The sequence below is a fragment of the Palaemon carinicauda genome, chromosome 22, assembly GCF_036898095.1.
Source record: "Palaemon carinicauda isolate YSFRI2023 chromosome 22, ASM3689809v2, whole genome shotgun sequence".
NCBI lineage: Eukaryota > Metazoa > Arthropoda > Malacostraca > Decapoda > Palaemonidae > Palaemon > Palaemon carinicauda.
Window position 1 is genome coordinate 29015224 of NC_090746.1, and position 25000 is coordinate 29040223.

Below are 25000 nucleotides of genomic sequence, written 5' to 3' on the forward strand. Positions count from 1 at the left end.
ATGGCAAGTTTTTGAAGTTGTTGTTCCTTTGAATTTTTAATACATATCTGAGGTCATTAACTTTACATTATATATATATATATATGTGTGTGTGTGTATGAGTCTGTGTATATATATATATATAAATTTATGTTTATATATATATATATATATATATATATATGTATATATATATATATATATATATATATATATATATATTATTACTTTTACGTATCTCATCATTTCTTACCCTTGCAATTTTTCCTACCCTTTGAATACTAGGTTGATGATCGATTTTCACCGTTATGTTTTCATATCTTATTATCTTTAACATATAAACTTCAATTCCAAACTTTGCTTCCTTAGACTTAGTCATTCTCATCCATATCTTTTGTTGAGATACTACCGTTAAAGGGTTATTGGGTTCTTTGAGTAGCCAGACGGTATTACATTGGATCCTCCTCTCTGGTTACGGCTAATTTTCGTTTTGCCTACACATATACACCGAATAATCAGGCCTATTCAATACATATTCTCGTCTGCCGCATACACTTGACAACACTGAGATTACCAAATAATTATTCCTCGCTCAGCGGGTTAACTATTGCAATGTAATTGTTCAGTGGGTACTTTCCTCTTGGTAAAGGTAGAAGAAACTCTTTGCTATGGAAAGCAGCTATTCTAGGAGAAGGACACAACAAAATCAAACCATTGTTCTTAGGTCTTGGATAGTCCCATAGCCTCTGTACCTTGGTGTTTAACTGTCTTGGGGTAGAGTTTTCTTACTTGAGGGTACACTCGGGCACACTATTCTATCTTATTTTTTTTCCTCTTTTTTTTTAAGTTTTTATAGTCTTTATATGAAATATTTATTCTAATGCTGTTATTTTATTTTAATTGTTTATTACTTTTCTTGTAGTTTCCTTGTTTCCTTTCCTCCCTGGGCTATTTTCCCTGTTGGAGTCCTCGGGCTTATAAAATTCTGCCTTTCCAGACACCCTGCTGCTCCCTCTTGTCGTACAATCAACTTCAACATTTATAGCTCCATGGTTTAGATTTATTCTCAGACCCTTACTTTTGTATATACACCGACTTTCATCTTTTTCTTCTTCCAAACATCTTTAATTTTTTTCCACGAACAGGTACTGCGTTGTCAGCAAATATCTGTCCTTCCCTCATTTTAAACTGGAATCTCAAATCACTGCATCCCCAATGCCATTAGAATACCATGTAGACGTAAAATAATCTTTTGCCGGACCCACATCTGCTCTATACCAGTCACTCTTCCTCCTGCATATTCTAACACATGCTTAACTTCTATTATTGATCATTTAAAAAAAAAAATCTTCATCAGATATCTTCACCACTCCACGCACTCTACCTTTTCTCACTTCTTTCACAGACTTTTTGTGGACTCAAGTACACAACATTCAGTTTACTTATCTCACCTCTGTCTTTTCACATAACGATTTCATAAATGTTGGATTCACAGGGCATTTTCTACCTTTAGCAAGCTTCTTGTCATAAGTTTTACTTTTATAAGCAGAATCCTACCTTGCACTTTTTATTGTATATTGATAACAATTACTATCAAATAATTCTTCCGTTTTTCTCTATAACCTTTATATTTGTGTGAGATAAATTATTCCTTTCATCCAACACTTTTGAAACGTTTCTCTCGTGCAGACAGCTTTTACTTTGAACAATTACCTAATGGGACTTTCACTATCATACGGCACTATTTCACTTATGATACCATCAACACTTAGGGTCTTTCCCAATTTCAAATTATTACTGCTTCAATATTCACATCCACAAATATCCTAATTACACAAAGCATTTCAACTCTTGAATGATTCACTCCTTCCTTTCTTCTATCCACCGTTCGACATCCACTTACTTATACCACATATAGATTCGTTTGAAAGAAAGTCAGCAATAAATGTTAAAGCAATTAAAATGTGTTGCACATAGAGAATATTCAAGGGGAACGCTATATGAAAGGATGGCAGCCATGTGAGTTGAAAGAATTAGGAGAATGTAGGACGCGTGAGAACATTGCAGCATTGATCGGCATTTTTATAGCGGTGATTAATATTGCGGAGACCTTGGCGATAGAAAGTGACCGCGTCCTTTATTGGTTTTGTAAAAAAAATGCTTTAATTACAAAGTGTCATCTATCTGGAGACTGTAACAAGATATCCTTCAATATTATTGGTGGCTGGACGGGGTCACCTAATTGCTTGATAATAATATCATTGATAAAAATCTCCTTGGTGAATGGAAAGTTTGTTGTTGTTGTTGTTGTTGTTGTTGTTATTCCAATTTTTACTCATATTTTGATCAATATGCAGGGTTATGGATCTTTTAATTCATCTTGCCATTTGACGTATTATTAGTTCAATATTAAATTGTTGTTTTGCTATTCGAATTATGGGCAGAATTTTCTGATTTCGGAGCTGTAAAATGATGAAAAAGTTTCCCATTAAGAAAAATACATTGACTTGTTTTAGGGAAATGAAAACATTATATATATATATATATATATATATATATATATATATATATATATATATATATATATATATATATATATATGTATATATATATATTTATGTGTGTGTATATATACTATATATATACATACATATATATATATATATATATATATATATATATATATATATATATATATATATATATATATACTGTATATGTGTGTGTGTCTATTTCACAAGGTGAAGACAATTAAAGTGGGTTTAGAATTCAAAGTTCAAGACGAATAATGAATATGTATCCTAAAAACTACTCTTTTCGGTTACTAAGGTTACGCATAACGTGCCGTTTGTTGAATATATCTATTTGTTTGCTAAAAAATTGCATGCTTAGGGAAAAAGTTAGATTAGCTGGGCATAGGAGTAGGCCTGTAGGTATGTTTATTCTCCACATTTAAAGTACTGATCATGATATACTTTTGTAAAGAATACCATGCAAATTTGCCTTTAATTTTTTAAGGTTAAAAGGTACGCAATATCTTTGCTATGTATACTCTCTCTCTCTCTCTCTCTCTCTCTCTCTCTCTCTCTCTCTCTCTCTCTCTCTCTCTCTCTCTCTCTCTCTCTCTCTCTCCCTCAAGCACATTCTTCTGCTGTATGAATTCGATTTTCCAGATTTTTTTTCCAGATGTTAGTTCATGATGCTCCAACCCATTCTCTCGTTCTCGCTCTGTAGATTTAACATTCATCATGGATGACATATTATCTACGAGTACAAGAAGTAGTAATAGGGTGAAACAAATGATTGTCAAGAATCATCCTAAGATATTCATTTACTATCCTAAGTGGTAAAAGATAATGAGTTTTAAATTCAACAGTTTATGTAGTAAAATTGGATTAGATTTTGTATGTAAATTCTACCAAATATTTCTGTATATGTTTTTTCCAGATGCAATATTCATCATTTTGATATGATTAATTGAAGTTCATGTCAAGATGAGGTTAAAATAAGATTCTGTAACATAATGTAACAATGGATTTGATGATCTTGTAAATGCTCCCCTAAAATCATAGACACTAGCAACTTTTAATTTGGAAGAGTTTTGCACTCATATTGGAATGATTACACACACACACACACACACACATATATATATATATATACATATATATAAATTTATATAATATATATATATATATATATATATATGAACATCGTCGGATTGTTTATATCACTAAAATATATAAAAAAAACCTTATGTGAAAATTAGAATTGTTTTTAAATAATGTTTTGGTCGTGGCCTGGTGGTAGCGTCCTTGCCTGGGGATTGTCAGACTTGGGTTCAAGTCCCGCTCAAACTCGTTAGTTTCTTTGGTCGCTGCAACCTCACCATCCTTGTGAGCTAAGGATGGGAGGTTTGGGTCTATCTGCTGAGTTATCAGTAGCCATTGCCTGGCCCTCCTTGGGCCTAGCTTGGGTGGAGAGGGGGCTTTGGCCCTGATCATATGTAATATGGTCAGTCTCTTGTTTGATAGGGTAATGTCACTGTCGCTTGCCTCTGCCGTTTATGAGTGGCCTTTAAACCTTTAAACCTGTGATAGCCATTTAGGTAGTGTGTGCCAAATATGTGGGCTTGAAATTTATTTAAGTTATAGAAAAGTCTCTTGTAAATATAGCCAATACAGAATAGCGGAAAGTTGAATTTTAAAGTTGGAATTTTTAATGATTTTTATTTCCGTGTAACTAATAAAAACAAAACAAAGATTTCATTTATAAGTTTTCCATTTGCTTTAAAATCAGATAATTATTGTTTTTATAAACTTTTACCCCGTGTCTTTGAATAATGATAAAGTAGTTGAACATATTCGGCTTATACTTAGATAAACTTTTTTCACTACCCAATATCTCTCGGGAACGTACACATTAACCAAATAAAGAGCTTTCTTAAATTGGTTCCATTGCATTTGAACATGCTGTCATTTGTTTGCCGCCTACGCTTATGAATGAATAAATTTGACTCTCAAAGGAATTATGAATATATGTTAATCCAGTAAATGTTGAGTTGTAATATCATTTTAAACCACTTTACATGTTTAGGTCAATTAAGGAAGAAGGTTTTAGCACGAACCCTGAATTTCCAATTTTAATTCAGCGTGATTTTAAGTATTTTTGAACGATTCAATTTTCATGCAGACATTTAGTGCTTCTGTCCGTAGTTTTTGTTACTTATTGAAATCTGCATACATCGAAAGAAGAACAGCAGCTTTGGTATGGTCTCTACGCTGTCCACAGACCTAAGAAGAAAAATATCATTGGTCTTTTCCATTTCTGAGATAGATGGAACTCTCATCACATCAGATCTTGTTGTTTTGTGGGTTGATTGCAATAGCTAGCGTTGGTTAATTTTTCCTTTTTTAAGGCTTATTGAGGGAGAAAGTATATCAGGACACTGGACTCCCCATTGATCAAACCTGTATTCTGTCTCAGCTAAGGATTTTTATTTTAAATTAGGGGAGAATCACCATAGCATAGATCAGGATGGTTTCACAAATTATAGCTCAGTCACAATATAAGATAATATATACTGTCTATTGTAACTGGTAACAATTATTCTATGTTTAGTATATGATGAATGTAGTATAATGAGTTTTCAAATCTGGTGCTACTACTCCTGTCATTTGTACATTGATATGATTCACCAGCTCAGTCCTAGAATTGGTTGGCTTGTCCCTGCTACCTTTTTTGGGTGAGATGTGCAATGCAATCCAGCAGTCCAAGGGCAGGGACCCGTTGTTAATACTCACTCTGCAGAATATACTGTCACTGCGAGGGGTTTCCAGATAGGGTAATCGAATTTTACATTTCGTTAGCGTGGTTTTAGCTTGGTCTTCGTACTTCTCTTTGGTATCACCAGCTCTTTGGGGGTTGTTTAGGTTTACGCTATGAATTGGTTTTGGGAGCCGTATGGATCACGTGACCAATCCAGCGTAGTTGGCTTTTTGATAGCATCATTTCTATGATTTTGCATCACGTTTGTTCTAGATTCTCCGTGCGTTGAATCTTATCCTTCCAAGTGAAGCCTAGAATTTGTTGTAAACAAGAATTATGATTATGTTCTAGTTGGTTGTCAACATGACGTCAAGACTCTGCACCACAGAGCAAAGTTGTGATTCATACTGCTTTATGTAATTAGACTTTGGTTGTCACACTGTGGTTTATGTTCTTGAGAACTTTTAGTATTCAGGCTGCCGAATGCATATGAAGCCCTGTTTGTTTTCTACAGCACATCATTGTCAATTTCAGTGGTAGATAAAACAATGTTATTTGAAAAATAGCACCACTTGCAGTTTTATATCAATAATATTAAAGTTTTGCTTGCTTTATTGTGATATCTCTTTTTATTTTATTTATCTTCAAGTATTTTGAATATGTCTAAAGTATACTGCATTAACTGTGAATGTTTGGTCTAAAATTGTAATATAATTTGCTTATTGCACTTCAATTAATTGGTGTTAGGGTGCTGTATTATGGGCTTGTAACTGAACAAGCTACCATCCATGTGGTATTCTATTTGGGGCCTGTCTTCTTCAATTTTTTCCCGCAACAAATTCATGATTGTGGAAATGAGCAAATTCAATAGAATAGAGTCCTAAACATCACCCTGCTTTACTCCCATTTATATGGGTAAGAATGAGGATTTCAAGCCACAAGGACAAACTTTTGCTCCATTCCTTAAGTGAAAGAGCTGAAATATATTGATAAACTTTCAAAGACCTTTTTAAGGTCAATAAAAACTTTTTTTGCTCTTGATATTTTTCTTGTATTTGCCCCAGAGTAAATTTCAAGTTAGTTGACCCTTTTACCTTCCTAAAACGACAGTGGGTCTCTGCTAACGTGGATTCAGATATATGGTTAGTTAGGAATAAGACTTTTGCTCTACCTAACATTTTACTAGCTGCAGAGAAGAGGATTCTTTGGCTGTTGTTAAAGTCACTCATCTCTCCTTTAATTTTATAAATACAGATTGTTATGGACTATACAGGATTTTGTTATTTTTATTCCTCTACATAGGTCGCAGATAATCTCGTGTAATTGGTTTTTAAGAAAGTAACCCCAATTCTTAAAAATCTCACTAGGAATGCTGCCATGACATCAGCATCTGCTTTCTTCAGAGTTTTTTTTTTTCGCTGCAGATAATGATTCTAGATTCTTATAAAACCACTACAGTGATCAGGTGTAACTATTTTACCTACGAGCAGACACATTATATCCACATCATAGTGTATGACCCTGATCTGCCCCTCGAAATCTACTTGTGGAGGCCTCTGATGCTGACCATTCATATACTTTGCTTTAAGCTTTTATGAAAATAGGTATGATAACCGATTTCTTTTTGGCCACCCCAAGTTAGATTAGATTAGGATAGAATTACAGAAGTCCAAGATCATGTTAGGTTTATAAGTTGGTACTTCTATCTGGTAGATCATGGAATCTTAGGTTTGATAGTAAGCAGAGTTATGAGGCATCAAATCTTTGTTACTCCTGTTTTCTTGAAGCTGTGCTTACTAATTTAACTTTTAATCCTATGAAATGGAAACTTATTTACTAAACCTTGATGATTAAGGAGGTGTAGATCCAAATGCCAATTTCCGTTTGTTTTTTTAAAGGTATTAGATCTCTTAGCTCGGAAGTTATCTGTTATTTTTCGCAAGTTAGCAAGAAAGGGTCCCTTTTAAACTTGTTGAAGAGTTAGTAATGTTACTCCATTAGGCAAATATGTTTGTGATAGCTATAGCCCTGCTGATTACCACCATTTTTTGGTCAGGAAGCGCCTATAATTGTCCTTGAATTTAGTACAGCCTTTGACCTTAATAATCAAGAGGCCCATGATCAGATGGGACTTAGTGGGATCTCTCTTAGTAGGGATCTCTCTTAGAAGCACTATTAAAGTTTTATAAAATAGATTGAAAAAACTAGCTGTGGGTGGGCACCATAGTAACTATAGGAATGTAACGTCTGGTGTTCCTCAGGGTAATGTTCTTACCTAATATCCTTGGCCCTTTACTAAGCAAGTATGTCAAGAACGGTGAGTCCTCATCTAGATCTTTTCATTGGTAATGCCTCTTTACTTGTAAACAACTCATTTAAAATTCTAGGTATAAAAGTTGGATTGCAAATTGATTTTAAGAAACACATTTGGTCAGATTCTTCTTTAGTTACCCAAAAAAGCGTTATATCTACAAAGTATTTCAATGTATCCTTAGAAAATATTTGAATTATATCATTCTATTTTGGTTTAAATATTGTTCTCCTGTGTGGTCTTCAGCTGCTGACTTCCACTTTGATTTGTTTGACTAAAACCTGCGGTTTATTAGATTTCTAATCCCAGGATACGAATCCCTGACATAGTCGTTCACTTAGTTGTTTGTGCATGTAGCATAAAATTTTTCATAATTCTGAACATCCTTTGCATTAATATCTTCCCAGACTTTATCATCCTGTACGTACTATATACTGGGTATGCAGTTGATTCTGAGTCTTCCCCCTTCATAAGGTTCAATGCTAATCAGTATTTTAGAAGTTTTATTCCAGCTGTGACTAGATTGTTGAATGATATACCTAATCTGTGGATCGGTGGAACTACAGAAGCTCAAACTTGTATCAATTGACGTTCTGTTTAACCGGTTGACATGTCTCATTTCATAGTTTATATATGTTTCACGTTGTTACTGATCTTAAAATGTTTTGTAATTATTTTTTAATTCTCATGTTTTGTTTATTCGTTGTTTTCATTTCCTTTACGCACAAATCTGCTTTTCCTGTTGAAGCTTTTGGGCTTGTAGAAATCTGCTTTTCCAATTAAAGCTGTAACTTGACTAGTTATGATAATGACACGGAACTTGACTAGTTATGATAATGACACGGCTATGTCAATGGAAGTAGGTTGTATAGTTTATTTTCAAGTTTTTTCATAGTTTTGACATAGTATTTATCTTGAAATCTATGGTGTCTGTAATTTTGGAGTATTTATCTGGAAATCTATGGTGTCCGTAATTTTGGGCTTTCTGAAAATTTAATGTCAATTGAATCCATTCAATTTTATACTTATATCTTAAACTACAGCATTTGTATAAATATTAAGGGGACAATAACAACTATTCAGTGCACCCAATATGACCATGCTGCATGTATGCGCTATATGAGCATTAATGCTCGGGAGAGCCATTTATTGCACACGCACACACACACACTATATATACATACATATATATATATATTATTATGTGACGAACCACTGTGCAAACAATTACCCCTTTACAATGGGCGGTAGTTCTCTTCACACAACAAAATAGAAGTCATATGGGTAGACTTCCAAATTCACTTGTTTCTTATTACGAGTGTATAAGATTGTTGATTATGATCAAATGTATCTTCTTAAAGCTGGTTGCAGACAACAGAAGCACCAATAGCAGGATAATTGGAGGACAGGAACAATAAACTATGTTATAAACAAAACTTTAATCTTACGTTAAACAAAATAATGAAAAACCACTTCAAAACAACAATAATAAGCAATGCAAAGTGAATGGGTGAGTAAGGTAGATGAATCTCGTGGTGAGAACAATGTATTCTAACAAAACAATAAATTTGGGGTTACCTTATAACATGTAAGGTAAGAAAACAGGGATGATTTACAGCAGGAAGGCGAGTGTAAACAAAAGATAATGAGAAGAATGGAATGAAAATGGCGCTGAAATAAGGTGATGTATTTACAAAGAAAATGGAAAAATAAACTTTAGACAAATCAGATATGTTAGCATATGTACAACATATGGGGATATCACAGTCCCCCCTTGTTTTTGTTTTTTTCCATTTCCCGAGGATCAACCGAGGTTATCCTTGATAATGAGTCTGCCACAATGTTTTCTTGTCCTGATATGGCGATTACTTGGATATTATGTGCAGATAGTATGTATGACCATCTTAAAAGTTTAGGGTTGAGAGTAGTGGACCTATGGAGATGTGACAGAGGAGAGTGGTCGCTGTAGACGTAGATCGTGTCTTGTCCATCAACATAGATCTCGTATCTCTGGATGGTAGCTACGATGGCGAATAGTTCTTTCTCCACAGTGGGCCAATTTAGTTGGGAACCCATAAATCGTCCACTGGAATAAGAGACTGGTAACAGATCAGCTAGTGGGGGCAGGTTTCCTGTTATGGCTGTTATTGGAGCAGGATGCTGTAATAAAATGCCCCCATATCCAAGATCACTAGCGTCTAGAAATCTTTTTAATTCCTGTTTGGTAGTTGGAACAGGATAAGAAGTTATGGCGCTAATATTTGCATCATGGGGTAATACTTTACCACTGCCAACTCGATGACCAAGGTAAGATACCTGACCTTTGCAAAAATTACTTTTTGCTAAGTTGATCGTTAATCCATGTTGTTTCAACCTTGAGAAAACTTCTTTTATCTTTTGAATATGGTTTACCCAGGTGTCAGAGGCAATAATGATGTCATCTAAATATACAAATACTTTTTCCAAGTCTTGGTCAATGATATCTTGTATTCTTGGTAGAGGATACGAATCTTTAATTGTTAAATTATTAATCTTCCTGTAATCGGTACAAAGACGAAATTTACCATTTTTCTTTCCTACTAGGAGACATGGGGAAGCCCATGGTGACGCACTGGGTTCTGCCAATCCTTCTCTTACTAAGTAGTTCACTTCTTCTTTCATGATACCCAATTTCTTCTGTGATGTTCGATAGAAAGCTTGTTTAATGGGTGCAGCACCTGGTTGTAGTTTGATGTCATGATCTAGCATGGTGCATCTGCCTGGTTTATCTGAAGTTATACTAGGAAATTCATGGAATAAAGCTACTAAAGATTTACATTTTGATGCAGATAAGGGTTTTAGATAGTCTGATAAGTTTTCCAAGATCTTTGAGTTTTGAGAATCCTGCCAAGATGCAGTTATTGGATCATCTGTAAATTGATCCATAGGACAATCTATGTATGGTATGGCACTAGTAATCATTACCGTTTTATTTTCAGCTGTTGAGGGAGACAAATAGGCCTTTAAGAGGTTTATGTGGACTAATTGAGTAGACTTACGCTTATCTGGAGTGGCGATTATATAGTTGGTTGGCGAGATACGTTGAGTGATGGTATAAGGTCCCTGGTATTTCTCTCGTAGGGGAGAGCCTGCAATCGGATGGTATAGCAGCACTGCATCTCCTACTTTGAAACTTCTGGTTTTAGCCTTTTTATCATAGTTAATCTTCATCTTCTCTTGAGCTGTTATCAAGTTAGTTTTGGCAATGGAGTGAAGATCTGAAAGTTTCTTGTTGAGTTCTGAAATATATTGGGAAAGAGGAACCTCATTATCTCCCAACTTCAGGATGCGTTCTTTGACTGAACTGAGGATAGTTCGTGGCCGTCGACCGAAGAGTAGTTCAAAAGGTGACATACCAGTAGACTGATTTCGAACTCCTCGTATGATGTACATGATCAGTTCCAAATCGCAATCCCACTCGTTACCTGAACTATGGATGTATTTCCGGAGAAGATTTTTAATGGTCTGGTGAGTGCGTTCTAATGCTCCATTGGTCTGTGGATGGTAAGCTGAGGATGAGACTTGGGTTATATGGTAATCTTTCATAGCTGTTTTAAAAGCATGACTCATGAAATTGCTTCCTTGATCACATTGTAGTTCAGTTGGAAATCCTACAACAGTAAATATGGACACTAGTGACTTTAGGATGTTCTTGGCTGAAATGTTTCTTAAAGGTACTGCAAATGGATAACGCGTAGTTGGGCATAAGGCCGTAAGCAAGTATTCATGTCCCCTTTTTGTCTTAGGCAAAGGGCCTACACAATCTACTATGATCTTACTGAAAGGTTCTTTAGGCACAAGTATAGGTTTTAAGGGTGCAACTGGTACTTTTACATTAGGACTACTTACTTTTTGACATGTTGTACATGTTTTTACGTACTCTTTAATGTCATTCTTCATGTTTGGCCAATAAAAGTCTTGACTGATGCGTTCATATGTTTTAGTGACACCAAGATGAGAGTCAGCAGAGTGAGACAAATCTAGGATCAGAGGTCTTATATCCTTAGGAACAACTACCTGGAATAGATCCTTCCAGGTTTCTAGATGACTGTTCTTGCTGGACCTGAATTTTCTCATTAGTACATCATTATTAATATAAAAATAAGAACACTTGTTGGTATCCTTTGGTTTCACTTGGTTGAAACACTGCTGTAGAGTGACATCTTTCCTTTGTTGATAGCTAAAGGAATCAGGTTGGATCTTATATGTACTCATCAACTCGTTGAAATCCATAGGTTCAGAGACTGGCAACGGGTTTGATGATGATTCAGTAGGGGTGTCCTTTTTTCTGCTTCGTGTCACTGCTAAGCATTCCTCCTGTACAACATCACCTGGAGATACTGCTATTAAGTTTGTTAAGACAACAGAGTTAGCTATGTCATTACCCAGGATTACATCTACATTCTTGCATGGTAACAGTTCTGGATTTACAGCTACTTCAGTAGTTCCAGAGAAATAAGGACAATGAAGGTTTACATTAATGAGAGGCAACATAGACTTACTGGTTAAGTCATTAACTGCAACATACCTGTGAGTTTCACCTTTAGGTCGTATTACTTTAGGAGAGACGATCGTTTGAGAGGATCCAGTGTCTCTGAGTATGGTTACAGGTTTACCATTTATTTTGCCTGAGCAAGTGAAGGGTGCAAACGCTTGGGACTCGTGTGATGCACAATGGAAGGTCTTTTTCTTCTCCACCTTAGGTTTTGGTTCCTGTTTGGGCAGATTCATTTGCTTAGGAGAGAATTGAGGGGGATTAGGTTTTCTCTTTAAGTATGAAGCTGCACAATGTGGATCAGGACATTCTGAAATATGATGTCCTTCTTGTTTGCAGTATGTACAAGTTTCCTTAGGTCTAGTTTCTCTATATGGGGTTTTACCTACTTTATGAATAAGAGCATAGTCATCTGCCTTTAAAGCGGCTTTCTTAGGGTCAGATTCATTCTGCTCTCTTAGATACACATTAATGCTACCTGGTATTTTCCTTAAGAACTCCTCCATTACTATTAAATCTTTCAACTGCTCGAAAGTTTTGACATCTACTTTGTCTACCCACTTCTGAAACTGTTTAATCTTTCCATTCATAAATTCTAAAAAGGTCTGCTGAACTTGCTTCTGACTATTACGAAATATTTGCCTATAACCTTCCGCAGTAATAGAATAAGCATCAAGGATTGCCTGTTTAATTATGAAATAATCATGTTCCTCTAACATAGTGGCACATACAGATAATGCTTTACCTTTAAATGAGTTCCGGATGATCAAATACCATTTGTCCTGAGGCCAATTGAGATTCTTGGCTGTGTCTTCGAACACAGAAAAGTAGTTATCAGGTTCCCGTTCTTCAAATGTGGGCAGCAATTTCTGCACCTTACCCACATCAAAGGGTTCGGGAATTAGCTTACCTTCTTCCTTTTCTTTCAGTCTTATAAATGCCAGATCCCGTTCTGTTACTGTGGCCGCTTCTCTCTCAATCTGCAGCCTAACACGGAGAGCGTTGTTTTTCTGTTCACTTGCTTTTTCTTGTTGCTCCAAAGCAGTTTCCACCTTGATACGTTCTAGGGAAGCAGCGGCAGCAGCCTTGCGCTCAGCAGCAGCGGCTTTCCTCTCTTCTAACTCAGCGGCGGCAGTTGCGGCTCGTTCAGCAGCAGCGGCTCTTTCTCATTCTACCAGAGTTGCGGCAGTTGCGGCTCTTTCAGCAGCAGCGGCTTTCCTCTCTTCTACCTCAGCGGCGGCAGTTGCGGCTCGTTCAGCAGCAGCGGCTTTCCTTTCTTCTACCTCAGCGGCGGCAGTTGCGGCTCGTTCAGCAGCAGCGGCTTTCCTTTCTTCTACCTCAGCGGCGGCAGTTGCGGCAGTTGCCGCTGCAGTTGCGGCTTGCATCTTCATCTTTTCCAACTCCAGCTGTAGACTTAGTTTATCCAAGTCACCATTTGGATTGGTAACTGTTAGAGCTCGAACGTCAGCCAATTCTTCTTCTGGAACAATATCTTCATCTACAAGGAAGTTCAAAATATGACTGAGAATTACACATTTTACGGCAGTTGCGGGAACCTGTACATCATAATGGCGAGCTAGATTCTTTAGGTCAGTTTTTGTGGCAACTGTGAGAGATTCCACATGATCCCGTGGTGATACAATAAATTGTTGCAAGTTGAAAGGCATTTTGAATGTCGCCCGTGGCGCAAGATAAGTACAAACTAAAATAAATATCCAAACTTTACAAGAATAAGTATAAGATCATACGATCGCAAAATAACAATCTTTCGATCACAGAAATACAAAATAGCTATCACAAAATTACAAGATCGAGAGATCACAAAATTACAAAATTATATGATTAAATCACATTACACAGAAATAGCTTAAATACAAAATTAAGTCTCGCGAAACTTACGATAATACTATTAAAACTTTTATTCACAGTTAACGACTGAACAATTATTTTTTTTTTATACTCGAGATCTTGAGCACGCGGCTAACTACTTCATAATTACTCAAACGACACGCTTAACATCACAAACTTTTACAACAATTTTACCGAATCGGTAAACAAGACTTTAAAACGCAAAGGTATTTTTTACTTTAAACATACCTAATTAGCACGTTCTAGTTTACTTTTCCTTTTAATTTATACCAGCTTAAATACGATAACTTTTCAATGTTACATTTTAATTTATATAAATACTATATTCTCGTTATGATAAAGTATCTAGTTAATAGTCAACACCTAGTTTAAAATAATTGATTATCAGAATAATGCGCAAACTGGACAAAATACGTAGTATGCGCTTTATAGATATAACAAGAGTAATTTAACACAAGTATTTAAATATTCATTTACCGACACGTAAATGTTATTTGTACACCAAAACAATACTTTTAACACCAAACAATATACAAGTTAATTTCCTGACTAGAGATAACGATTGGAATTACGAAAATCTCCGAAATTGGAAATTGGCTAAATTCACTTAAGAAATTTATATAACAAAATAAATCACTTTATAATGAAATAGAGATGGAGGAAATTTCATATATTATAATGAAACTTAATTTAATAAATCACATAATGAAATTTGACTTATTTCCTAAATATCACTTTTGAATGGCGATTTTAAGAAATGGCAAAATCTTAGGGCTTCAGATTTTTTTTTTATGAGAAATCTCTGAGATACGAGATTTGAGTAGGCGAAACTTTAAAAGCTACCTACTGGGGGCATCTTCAATTAATAAGGGTGGTTTAGAAGCTGGACAATCAGCATACCTAAGTCTTAACTATATCAAGCGTGACTTGTTCCTCTTACAACCAAATGACTACCCAGACATATATTATACATAAATGTCTAATGAGAGGGAGACGAGACATCTACCTTACCTTGGAATTATTACTGTCGTCCTTTATCCTTGGTACGCCACAACACAACACTCGATACTGTTCATAATCACTGGAACTGTTCTTTCACGATTCAATCACTTTATATAAATTTTATGAATCATATCACACATCATATCGCACATCAGATCGCACATCAGATCCCGGACAGGCCCCCAACTATTATGTGACGAACCACTGTGCAAACAATTACCCCTTTACAATGGGCGGTAGTTCTCTTCACACAACAAAATAGAAGTCATATGGGTAGACTTCCAAATTCACTTGTTTCTTATTACGAGTGTATAAGATTGTTGATTATGATCAAATGTATCTTCTTAAAGCTGGTTGCAGACAACAGAAGCACCAATAGCAGGATAATTGGAGGACAGGAACAATAAACTATGTTATAAACAAAACTTTAATCTTACGTTAAACAAAATAATGAAAAACCACTTCAAAACAACAATAATAAGCAATGCAAAGTGAATGGGTGAGTAAGGTAGATGAATCTCGTGGTGAGAACAATGTATTCTAACAAAACAATAAATTTGGGGTTACCTTATAACATGTAAGGTAAGAAAACAGGGATGATTTACAGCAGGAAGGCGAGTGTAAACAAAAGATAATGAGAAGAATGGAATGAAGATGGCGCTGAAATAAGGTGATGTATTTACAAAGAAAATGGAAAAATAAACTTTAGACAAATCAGATATGTTAGCATATGTACAACATATGGGGATATCACAATATATATATATATATATATATATATATAAAATATATGTATAATATATATATATATATATATATATATATATATATATATATATATATATTCAAATACGCTACAAATACCTTTTAGCGATAAAATTATCATGTGTATATATCTATCTATCTATCTATCTATCTATCTATCAATCTATGTATGTATGTATGTATATATACATATATATATATATATATATATATATATATATATATACATACATATACATATATATATACATAATTTCCTCCTACGACTATTGACGCAAAGAGCCTCGGTTAGATTTCTCCAGTCGTCTCTATCTTGAGCTTTTAATTCATTACCTATCCATTCATCATCTACTTCACGTTTCATAGCCCTCATTCATGAGGGCCTGGGTCTTCCAACTCTTCTAGTGCCTTGTGGAGCCCAGCTGAACGTTCTGTGAACTAATCTCTCTTGGGGAGGGCGAAGAGCATCCCCAAACCATCTCCATCTACCCCGTATCATGATCTCATCCACATATGGAACTCGAGTAATCTTTCTTATAGTTCATTTCTAATCCTGTCGTGCCATTTTATCCCAATATCATTCTGAGGGCTACGTTCTCAAAGCTACTCAATCTATTTGAGATTGTTGCATTGTCATACCATGACCCATGTCCATATAGTAACGCTGATCACACTAAACTGATATACTGTATAGTCTGATTTTTATATGTAATTTCAGGTGATTTGATTTCCAAATTTTACTTACCCGAGCCATTATCTGATTTGCTTTTTTTTCATTCTGCTACTAAACTCTAATTCTAAAGACCCTGTATTGGACATCATAGTTTCGTAAATATTTAAATGATTCTACCTTATTAATCCTTTCTCCTTCCAATTATTTTTCATCTTCTATTGCATACTCCGTTCTCATCTTCTCTGTCCTTATTCTATTACCTTGAGCCCAACCTCGTGTAATATTTCATGCATTCTGGTTAGCAAGCATTGCAAATCCTGTGGTTGTCTGCTGATAAGATCAGCATCATCAGGATATTCTAGGTGTGCTAATTTCCTATCATCAATCCAGTCCAATCTTCCTCCACCATCTCCGACTGTTCTACGCATTAGAAAATCCATGAGGAGGGAAAAAAACGTAGGTGACAACACATTCCTTTGGAGTATTCCACTGTCCACTGGAAAATAATTTGATAGGACTGCATTAACATTAGCTTTGCATTTGCTATGCTCATGAACAGAATGAAATTCACATATTTAAGAGGAAATCCTTAATAACCCGGGACTCCACAAAATTGGCCGGTGCACACTATCAAAGGCATTTTCATAGTCCACAAATGCCATCCAAAGGGAATGTCTATATTCTACACATTACTGTACAGTACATTTCATCTCAAAATGAAAACTTGGTCATTGCAACTTATATATATATATATATATATATATATATATATATATATATATATATATATATATATATATATATATATATATATATATACAGTATATATACACATACATATGTGGATATATATGTGTGTGTGTGTTGGTATGGTGATGTAAGGCTAAAAGCCATACCTGAAGTAAAGCAAATGGATAGTGAAAATGTGGAAGCGTTTGAATTGAAGAGATATTTAGGAGTTGATATGACTGAGGATGGTAGGAAGGTGGGTGCTATGATAGCGAATGATTTTTTGCCCAGTTCTTATTCGTGAAAATGAGTAACGGATGGTATAGGCAAATAAAAGAAAACACTTGTAATTGGTGTGATAGACTGTTAGGGTGGTGGAATGCAAACTTTAGAGACAGATATGAGCGGTAAAAGGTTTTCCAAAGCTGAAAGGATAGAGTGGTATTGGTGAAGCGGTTTGGTAATGTAGAAGGAATTAGGATGAAAACTGGAAGAAAAGATTATACAGTTCAATTCAGATTGGAAAACGAGTGGAAAAGCCTGGATATTGGAAACAAAGGACATAAATAAATATCGTGGAAAGAAGAGAATGCAGGAAAGATGTACTGTAGGTGGATGGCGCATTGTCTGCACGGGTGTCCTATACACAGCTTATGTGCCTTCTATATACAAGTTATATAAGTGGCTACGGTGTGGAAGATTTTACGCTGGGAATTAAACTAAAACTCAGGAGTTACGGTATGAGTGTGGTAATGACTGTTGTGATTTTACGAAATATGTATAAATTATATGTTACTATAAAAACATGTTTATGAGATTACCAATCATTTAAGATTAATGTCGTCACCATGAAAACCAGAAAATGTAGATTCCTCTTTGTTTTATCCAGGAAACCTGGTAACCAATGATTCTGCGATATATGACAATCCGTTGGTAAACTGATTCCGATATTTCATTGTAAATATGTTGACATATCGCAGATAATTTCTTGTCGGAGTATTGCCCTCCTACCAGTAGTCAGCATTTATTTTATTGAATATCGATGGCTGGGGCCATGCGAATCTGTTAAAGCAACTATATCTCAAACCCGTTCTACTAAAGTGAATGAGGGCATATTTTAAGCACTGCCTTGGGTGTTTTGCTTTGCTTTCCTTTAATTTTTCTTCCATTGGAAAAAAGTCTGATTTAGCCCTAGTTAATGAATTCCCTTTGCTTTACAATAAATGAATTACAAACAACAGGCGATTACATGACCATTAACATTTCCAATAAGGATTTCTAGTCGAGTTTGGCTTTCATTTGATAAGGATTTGAAATGTGGGTGCAATGATAGAAAAGTGAAGGTGTAAATTTGATATTTCTAAAGTTTTCCTAATATGGTATTGTGAATTCACCAGTGTTCAAAATGAGTTACACGAAATATTGAAGAACGAGAACACTGATAATGAAGTGAATTCCTACCATTCGATTCGTAGTGTATTTCATGGGTTATCAGTGATATATTTGGTTTGAGTTGTGTTATTAGGTAGATGTTAAAAGGCGGTTATTTCTTTCTATAGTCTGAATTTGTGTAGGGCGTAAAGAATAATTCTTACATCGGATTCATTGTTAATGATCATAATATGTAGCCAAATATAACCGAAGTTCAGAATATGTCAACTTCTTTTAGGAATTTTTAACGAGATCAACTACATTACTAATAGTAATGATGTGGAAAAATCCAACACTTTACAAGACACCAACTATTTCACCTCAACTAACAGAATGTCTGAATGATAATTGACTTGAAGAGGAGGGGTGGACCTTAAAAAATTAACCTCAGCACTAACAAATAGTTTCTTGAGTAACTTTTTAAAACTGGATAATTTGGAGGTGAAAGTAGCCATCAAACGTCCCATTGAGATAGAAGCAGAGGAGCATTCAGTGTAAATAGCCGCCACATTATCCCATGATAAAAAAGAAATCAAGAATAGTTATATAAAGGATGAAATCTTTTGAGAAGTTTATCTGTCAAAGGTATGTTCAATTTATAAGTCATCTGTTGAAGGCAAACAGTTACTTTACATGGACTTATTTTATGGTATTAGTTTGTATTCTAAGATATCTTTCAATAAAGAAATCATACTTCAAAAACAATGATTTCAAAAAAAGAACCTGTCAGAATAGAACATCTTTTTGGAACATCTTTCGGAGAATAAAAACTTATTTTAGAAGGTTATCTCTTGAATATCCCAAATCTATTTTCTGAAGACAGGAATAAAAAAGTAACTTATTAGACAAGATATATATAATATGGAAATTACTATATGAATATTGTTTCAAGAATATGGCTGCTTTACACAAGTTATAAATCATGATTTTTTTAAACATTTATTTTTACATCCATCTCACATAACTTTAATTCTGTCTGTTCACGGTTTTGGGGCACTTGATAAGTATAATCTTTAAAAATCTCCGAAAAGCATTGTACCCGTAACGTAACTGATTTCATAAGGTTTCTATTACCAGAGATTTGGTTTGGTTGTCTCATCTGATTCATAGATGAAGAATCTACTTGAAAGGTAATCTGTATCTGCTGGAAATTACTCACAGATATTTGTAAAGACTTTGTTGAAGAAAAGGTGCCAAAAATGTTATTTCTCGCATTCTTGACACAAGCACAATCAATTGAAATTGAAGCAATGCCATCCGAGAAAATCAATTAAAGATCCAATACGGGAGAATAAAAAGAAACTCTTCTATCCAAGTTTTTGAATTTAGTATAACTGGTGTCTTTTTGTTGTTTGTTATCTAAATTTATCCTACGAATATACAGGATTCAGATGTAATGTTTGGTTTTGCAAAGGCACCACCAAATATTAGCTGAGTGTTTTAGCTAGATACCATTGGTCTAATGAGTTTTATTCTGGATCCTCAAGTATTTATCTCTGTTATATATCTGTGTTGGCGGATCGAATTAAGGCCCAATATTCCGAAAGTTTTATTCCAGGCGTTGACCAGATTGCGGAATGATATTCCCAATCTCGCAGTTGAATCGGTGGAACTTCAGAAGTTCAAACTTGTAACAAATGCTTTTATGTTGGATAGGTTGGCATAAGTATCGTTTTATAGTTTATATATGACGTATGTAGTTTGAAGTTAATACCTATCTTAAAATGTTTTAGAATTTGTATTCAATGCTTATTTAGTTTATTTGCTATTTCGGTTCCTCACTGGACTACTTTCCTTGTTGGAGACCATGTGCTTGCAGCATTCTGCTTTTCCAACCAGGGTTGTAGCTTGGTTATTATTATTATTGGTTTTATTATTATTATATTATTATAATAATAATAATAATTAAATACTATCATACAGCATATACTATACAATTGTCTGTCAGGTATAGAGCCAAGCATTCGTACAAACATGCTATATATATATATATATATATATATATATATATATATATATATATATGATAAATTTTGCACATTTTTACGTGTTTTTCATATTCAAATAAGCCATATATATTTTTGATATATTAATGTCTGGATTCTCCTGGGTCTGTGATCCCGAGGTTGTTAAGAGAATCCAGACATTAATATATCAAAAATATATATGGCTTATTTGAATATATATATATATATATATATATATATATATATATATATATATATATATATATATATGTGTGTGTGTGTGTGTGTGATAAATTTTGCACATTTAGACGTGTTTTTCATATTAAAATAAGCCATATATTTTTTATACATTAATGTCTGGATTCTCTGTTACAAGTCTCCTGGACCAGGGTTCGAATCCAGGCCGGTCATAAGCTATTGTCTTTGAGTGGTTTTGCCTGAGGCTGTGATCCCGAGGTCGGTAAGAGAATTCAGACATTAATGTATCAAAAATATATGGATTATTCGAATACACACACACACTGATATATATACAGTATATATATATATATATATATATATATATATATATATATATGTACGCAGTTGAGTATTTTTGGCTGCAGTATTCTAAACATTTTTGTTATTCTATAAGGGCAACAAAGGAAATTGTCTGTTGTTCGAGTAACGTATTATTATCGAAAGGAAGCTGTGAGAAATCCTTTTTATTGCCCAGCCAAACTTTATCCCAATTACAACTTCGTGATCCTTGTTATCCAAAGTCTGAGTCACAACACTGAGCTCGATTATTTTTGACATATTTGTAACTATCCATGATTATGTGACCAACGACAAACTAAAAAAGCAACATTATCTGTTCCCCCAAAGCAGAAGTATGATAATGTAACTTGATAGTTTTAGCTGATGAGAATTTAGACGCGATAGAATTGGTTTAGAAAATCATAACGATGTCCGGAAAGATGAGAGAATGAGGAAAGTATTAAAACGCAGAGTAAAACAAGAAAGCCCAGAACTAAAAACATTTTCTCCTTATTCTTTTCCCACGCCAGCGACAGATTCCCATTCCATTCCCAGTCTTCCCGAGTCTTGGGATTTTACGGTGTGGCCCTCATTAACTGGCATTTGGTCCTGGACTGTCACTGGAATCCACACTTAATTGAGGACAACTCTTCTCCAAGCCAATTACTGGAACCAAAGACGCAAAGCTGATGCTTTCAAACGCCTCGAGGTGTTCCAGAAGCCCCTTGCTTATACGCCATGCTGTCAATTGACTCTCTCTCAAAAAAAAAAAGAAGGAAAAAAATAGAAACTTCCTGGAATTCGGAAAAGAGCACAAATGGAATTACTTACCATGATATGACTATCAAAGGGAAAGGGAAATTCCGAGCACTAAAGAGTTTTAACATGATGTTTATTATATTTTCAAAACGTTGTCGTTATCATTTTTGCACAAGAGGACGGTTAGAATTTGTGTATTTTTTTATGTGTGTATATATGATAACGGTATAATCTTAGTGACTGGTTATAATCTCTTTATTGATATATTCTTTTATTTATCAAGTGTTACGTTGTGTGGATTGATAATATTAAAATCATAATTATAATTTAACTTCTTCTTCTTCTTCTTCTTCTTCTTCTTCTTCTTCTTCTTCTTCTTCTTCTTCTTCTTCTTCTTCTTCTTCTTCTTCTTCTTTATTTATTATTATTATTATTATTATTATTATTATTATTATTATTATTTATTATCTATTATTTATTATTATTATTAGCTGACGTACCCTAGTCTGAAAAGCATGATGCTACAAGACGAATTCCATATGGATATCGGATCAGTTTGCCAATAAAATAGAGAAGTGGGTAATATAGTACAAATGAGAAAATACGATGTAAAACAGATGAGACAATATTTGCGCTTAGTTAAACATCTAAAGTTATTCAACTCCATAACAGGGAACACCAATCCATAATCTGATCATAGATGAAATGAAAAATCCTAGAACATTTTATATTATTTTACCTTCCAAAACGAAGGCCAACCTGAAGAAAATCTTAATTCTTATCCGGACCTAGACCTTGAAAATCTTATTCTTATCCGGACCTAGACCTTGAAAATCTTATTCTTATCCGGACCTAGACCTTGAAAATCTTATTATTATCCGGACCTAGACCTTGAAAATCTTATTATTATCCGGACCTAGACCTTGAAAATCTTATTCTTATCCGGACCTAGACCTTGGAAATCTTATGCATATTCTGACCTAGACCTTGAAAATCTTATTCTTATCCGGACCTAGACCTTGAAAATGTTATGGATATTTTGACCTAGACCTTGAAAATCTTATTCTTATCCGGACCTAGACCTTGGAAATCTTAGGCATATTCTGACCTAGACCTTGAAAATCTTATTTTTTCCGGGCTTAGGTATAAAGAATATTAATACCTATTTGGACCTAGACCTTAAATAAGTTTTAAAAATCTTGAAAATTAGATTAGTAAAATGAAGCACATTACAATCATGATGGAGAAAGAAAGTGTCATTTATGTCATCGTAGTGCCCCTTACTCAGAATTTTGATAATTTATTTTTCTATTCTATGAAAAAATAAACATCGAAGGAATTAATGTCTATTATTCGTCAAAATATGTGTTAATACAGGCTGCTCAGGAAATTTCTATATGTGCAATATCTTTATAGTTATATTTTGTTTATTCAGGGTGTGAAATAAATATGCCCAAAAACATAATAGGTTTTCTCAAGAGTTCTTTAAAATGCTAAGGGTAATATTTGTGTGTGTAGAATTTCCAAGAGTGTAATTAAAAAGGTTTTCTAGTTATGTTTGTGCTTAAACGTATGTAAAATAAATTCATGCGTATCGTTAACAAAACTTTTTTTTTATCATAATTAGTATTTCCTTTTAGTTTTTTGCCATAAAGTCCTGAATAAATAGTAGCGAGCGTTTTCCTCACCATGTTTTCTGTACTTGTGATACTTAACTTTAATGTGGTAGTTGCGGTATATGTGCATTTGGTAGGCCTTACAGGGCAGCGATTTATTTTTAGTGTGTGTGGGTTTAATGTGAGTGTGTGTTGTGTGTGTGTGCGTGTGTATGTCTGTGTGTAAGAGAAAGGCAGCAAAACGGTCGTGTATAAAAAGAATCAGTTCCTCCGTACGTGTCTTATAGGAGGAAAGGCAGTCTAATTGCGAATATATGTTCGGTATTATAGGTTTTTAAGCCTTTAGTTATTCCTAAATTACCATCGAGTTGTGCTGTGTCATCTATTGCTGTGAGTTTATTGGTACAATACTCATCAATATCTCAGTCACTTCCAAGAAGTGTATTTGTATTTTTGTGACTGGGAACTGCAAGTTCTTAGAAGGCTAAAGTAATTGCGACCTTTTTTCATTGCAAGAATAGTTAGGAATATTAACGGGTTATGCAAAATAATATTTAAATATCATCATCATCATCTCCTCCTACGTCTATTGACGCAAAGGGCCTCAGTTAGATTTTGCCTGTCGTCTCTATTTTGAGCTTTTAAATCTCAATACTTCTCCAATCGTCGCCTCCTACTACACGCTTCATAGTCCTCAGCCATGTAGGTCTGGGTCTTTCAACTCTTCTAGTGCCTTGTGGAGCCCAGTTAAAAGTTTGGTGAACTACTCCTTTTTTGGGGAGTGCGAAGAGCATGCCAAAACCATCTCCATCTGCCCCTCACTATGATCTCATCCATATATGGCACTCGAATAATCTCTCAAAGTTTCATCTCTAATCCTATCCTACCATTTAACTCCCAATATTCTTTTGAGGGCTTTGTTCTCAAATCTACAAAATCTATTGGATACCTCAGTTTAACACCATCCATCAAAGTGACGGCACTGTTCACATTATTAAACAGCGGCATAAGGGTGTCTTTAATTTGAAAAGAAATTAAAGATGGTAGCTAGTCAGAAAAGATACGGTGGTAATAGCGTAAAAATGTCCTGTTTTCTTATAAAGAATGTTAAACAATGAATTATAAGATAAACATTTTAGGAATTTATAACATTGAAGCAAATATCTAAAATCTTTAACTCTTCCACTTTGAAAATGTCCACGAAACATTTTGTAATATTAACCAACCCTAACTCTCTCTCTCTCTCTCTCTCTCTCTCTCTCTCTCTCTCTCTCTCTCTCTCTCTCTCTCTCTCTCTCTCTCTCTCTCTCTCTCTCTCTCTTAAAATTGAGCTTCATCGATTAAACTATTTTGACTTACTCTGAAACGTTTTTGTATCTTACGTTATTATTGATTTATACCTCTTATCAATAACGCAGATCTCTAGGAATCCTGATTTAGAATCTCGTCCCCAATTTGTATCAGACATTTTCTGAGACACATATAAATATTCAATATTTGTTATGTTAACCTCGATGTCAGAAATAGTAAAACTAGGGCAGGCATTGTAACATGTTGCAATGCCATGTCTGCAATTCT

The 25000-nt window shown here is 34.5% G+C and overlaps 1 protein-coding gene across 2 annotated transcripts in view; it reads left to right on the forward strand.

The window, feature by feature from the left end:
* LOC137616387 (lachesin-like) overlaps positions 1-25000 on the forward strand; it is an 855479-nt gene that overhangs the window by 484446 nt on the left and 346033 nt on the right. The gene's annotated exons all lie outside the window — the stretch shown is intronic.